Here is a 4,590-nt window from a genome sequence, read left to right on the forward strand (position 1 = left end):
TGTACCAAGCTCTGCTCACAGGGGGAGGTGCCTCGCAGCAACTTCAGGAGGCTTTGCCCCGCCCAGCAGTCAGAAACTGATCCTGAGTCATGAGGAAAATCTGGAAAGTGCCTCTACCAGATGTGCAGACGGGATGCCCACTCCAGACCCACCCACCAGCAAATTGAAAAACTCAGGAAGCCACGTTTGAAAGCTCTTTCGGTTTCAAGGAGAAATAAGACTTTCAGCCAGGATTCTGATAGATTACTTACTTTTCTGTCCCAGGGTTAATATCACAGACATGCACATTACTGCAGAGAGGACATGCAGAGAAAAATGGTGAAGTGTTGGCAAAGTTAATATGGGCTAGGCTGCAGACATGGCCCTGGTAGGCAGATCTGTGATAGTGATGAGGACTTCAGCAAGTGACTGGGAGTGAAAGAGCAGCTAATGGGGTGCAATGAAGAAAAGGTCACTTCGTGAAACAACAGGTAACATTTGGTCAAGGACAGACAGAAGGGAGTGTTAAGAGGAAAGTGAATGGAGTTTATTCCACAGCAGCTATAAGAACCCTAATTTCTAGCAACCAGGCTATGGAGATTCTGCATAGCAGTGTTAGGTGAAAAGAGAGAAAATAATTGTTTTTGCTCTGAAAGGCCAAGCAAGATCCCTGTAAATACTGTACTGCATCACAGTCAAAGTCCTGGTCCCTTCAATCTGAGACATTCATTTGGACACAATTCCAGGAACACGATTCTCAAGTTGTTTTGTTTGTTTCATTTTTACAAACTGTAAAGATGCTCATCATCTCATTCCTCAGCTTTCCTGACCAGTGTACTGTTAACCCTTGAACCTGAAATTACTTCCTTCTACCCCTACTCCTGCACCAACCCTCCTGCTTGCTAGTTGAAGATGTAAGAGATAAGGGGGGTTGGGGATAACAAGTGAGCAACATAGAGCTCAACAAGGACAGGAAGCATGTTCTTTCTCCACTCACTGGGCCCATACCAATGTTTTCATAAAACAGTTCTGAGCATTTCTATAACTCTGGTCTCTGAGATCTCCTTCTTGGCATTTCCCTACAACTCCCTCTGTACCTTCTATGCCAAGATGGAAATTGAGCTAGAGGTAGGGCACAAGGAAACAGGGGCCCAGGAGAATTAGGCCTCTAAATATTGGCAACCAAGTCAGCTAGACAGTGAGATATTCCTCAAGCAAATATCTCTGGTATGGAATTTTGGTTTTAAAATCAAGGGAGGATGTTTTGTCTGGGCTCATATTCTTTAGCCATGTTTTCCACCTTCATACTTGTAAATCTAGCAGGGAATCACAGAACCTGGGAATTAGAAGGAACCTTAGAAGCCACATTTATCTTCTTGCTCAGTGCAGAAATATCCTTCTGACAGTCCGAGAAACTCATCCCTATGCAAAACAGCTTATTCCATATTTGATCATTTCCTAATTGTTAAAAGGGTCTCCCTTAGGTTGAGGAAAAAATAGCTTCACACAAACAATTTCTAATTCCTCTTCCACATGACATCCCTTTAAAATATCTAGTATGTCACCCCAAGTCATTCATCCTCTGGGCTAAATATTCTCAGTTCTTTTAAACCATGCCTCATAGGACATGGTTTGCAGACATTTTGCCACTCTAGTTGTCTTTTGAGCATAAATCTACTCAGTGTGTAGCCCTGAGCTTAATCAAAATCCTCAGTTGTTTCTTGCATGAACTACTACTATGTGCCTGATTCTAGGTTTGTACAATTGACTTTTAATTTTACCTGGATGCTCGGCTTTGTATTCATTCTCAAAAACTATTGCCTTGTTTATTTCAATCTAGCTCCTTAAGATCTTTCTTTATCTTGAGCCTCATATACAAAATCATATTCTCCATAGTAATGTTTCTCAGTCTTTTTTTATCATTATCACTCTCCTAAAGAGCCTTTTTAGATATTTTTCCCAATCTCTCTCCATGAAATTTTAATACCACAGATATGCTGTCTATCTGTTTATTTGCTGTATGTATATCTCTGTTTCATGTAAAAAAGAATTTTTTTTTCACTCTTCAAGAATCAATGTTTGCCCTCTTGGGGGCAATATCACCCCCATTGAGAATGCATGATCTGCATCAATAAATGTTTTATATGCATATTTGATCAGCCAGACTGATGAAAGTATTGAATGAGAGGGTCCAGGACAGAATACTGCAGCATACTGAAGACTTAAGAGTCTTCCCCTTTTGATAAGGTTGTTCAAACTTGAAACAATCCATATAACTCCTGCTACCACCCAGCTCCGACTTTTCCATCTTCTTCATGAAGATATCGTAAGACTTTTTCAAATGTCTTGCTGAAATTCAGATACAGTATACTATGGTATCCCAGTGATCTATCCTTTTAGATACCCTTTTCAAAAAGGAAATGGACTCAGTTAGGCATGACTTGCTTTTAGTCATCCCATTCTTACCCCTAGTGATTTCCGCTCCCTTTCTAAAGCCTCACAAATGATCTACCTAACAGTGCATTCTACACTTTGCCAAGGATAAACGCCATGCTCATTGGTCTTCAGTTTCCGGGATCTATATTTTGCACCCCACACCACCACCACACACCTTCACTAAAAATTGGGATATTTCCCTGCCTCTTTGCACCCCTCATGTCTTCCCTTTGCCATAATTTCTCAAAGGTTACCAAGACTGGCTCTGTGATCACATCTGCACATTCTCTCAGCAGCCTCAAATGTGATTTGTGTGGGCCTGGAAACTCATTGAAGGCAACTAAGGACTCCCTTATTATCTCCTCATCTATCTTGGGCTTTAATTCTCTTTCCAGTTCAAAGATCATACTCCTTGATTGAGAGGTTAATTAACTTGCCCACAGCCACACACCTAGTAAATTGGCAGAGCTGGGATTTAAATCGGCTCTGTTTGACTCTGAAGACTGGCTCTTAACCAGAATGCTATGAGATTTCAAACATCAAATGAGTGGTATGGCCTATGGGTGTTGTATGAATTCCAAAATGGGAGAGAACTATTTTAATAAGAGTAGTCAAGGCAGGCTTTATAAAAGAGGTGAAATTTGAACTGGATCTTAAATAATGAGTAGGATCCCAATAGGAACAAAATAATGATATGTGCATATGTTGGTAGGAATCAGGGAAGAGACTGAGGATGGCATCCCAGTCATAGGAAATAACAAAGAATAATAAAGGATAAGAATTGCCACCTTGGTCTGCCTCATAGTCTACTTGGTTGATCATTATGAACACTAAGATAACACAAATGGTCGAGAGAGCCAGAGTGTTCTTGCCTTCCCTTAATAATAGTTTATTAAAGCTCTGATGCTTGCTACTTGTATATTCTAGGGCAAGGCACAGCCCTTCTGGTCCTTGGTTTCCTGCTCTATAAAATAGGAATGAAACAGGCCTATTTTCGATAAGCATTTACTGAGCTCCTACTATATACCAGATACTATGCTAGTTGCTGGAGTTATAATGGCAGGCTATAATAAGAAACATGATCTCACCCTCAATAAGTTAAAAATCAGTCATGTATTTGCTTTGTGGAAGTTTTCAGGCTGTACTACTATTTTGTTCCATTATCTGGGTAATGTGGCACGTTTTACTTATCTTAAAATGACCTCATTTAAAAGCTTGTGGGGATAGTGGTAAGGAGGCTTTTGATATGGTAGCCTAGGATTTGTGGAGCAAGTTGGTGTCTGCTCTTTCCAAGATGTTATAGATTCTGGTTAATTCCATCTCAGCCCTCACCCAAGTCTTGGATTCTGTTCTTTTGCTTCCTCTAGCCTCATTCCCTGCCCAATATTTTCCCCTATATTGGGCATTTTCCATCCCTAGATTGTAGAACTGAGTTCCCTGAGGGAGAAAAAAAGCCAGCTGCACCCAGTATGCCAAGCGGTTGGCAGGGGCGGGGGTTGCTGTACATTGGTGTAGTATGGCTCAGCCGCGTGGGGCAGTGTCATTTGGTTTTGGCTAGCTAACTACAGTCCTTGCCTCTTTTTAGCTTGAAATCCTCCAAGGCCAGTGAAAGTGTGAACAGAAGCCACGGAAGAGGATGGACCGTCAGCTTCCAAACCAAATAGCCTTGGGGTGGAGTTCAACCAAGACTTTGGGAGAGAGTAAGTTGGATATCTTCTCTGTTGGCCTGGTTAACACAAAAATATGCTTCGCTGGCTGGCAGCAGAACTTTTTTTTAATCAGGGGAAGCAACTCATTTGCCTTGTCAACCAAAGGGCTCTAGTTTCTCAATATTAGTCAAAGGAAACCTCTGTCCCTAGTAATTGAAATAAATGGTTACAGTGGTTGCTGATCTTTGACTATATCAAATCCATACCTCTCTGCTTGGTCATCAAACCTCTTTCTCCACCAAAAGCTTGGTTTCACCACTACTTGGCACTAGTCTAGCTGGCCTTTTTATTCCATTTCTCAGGGCTGAACAAAACTTTCAGGAACATAACCTCTACTGGGCTGGTGTTAGAGTAGGAGACTTAGGGCTGGAAAAGGTTGGGTGGAGGGTGATACTTAAAATACAGATGTCATCCAAATCTTAGGCATAAGTTGTAGCTGAGAAAGGGTCAGCCCTAGAGAATTGAG

Source organism: Pongo pygmaeus, chromosome X, assembly GCF_028885625.2.
Source record: "Pongo pygmaeus isolate AG05252 chromosome X, NHGRI_mPonPyg2-v2.0_pri, whole genome shotgun sequence".
NCBI lineage: Eukaryota > Metazoa > Chordata > Mammalia > Primates > Hominidae > Pongo > Pongo pygmaeus.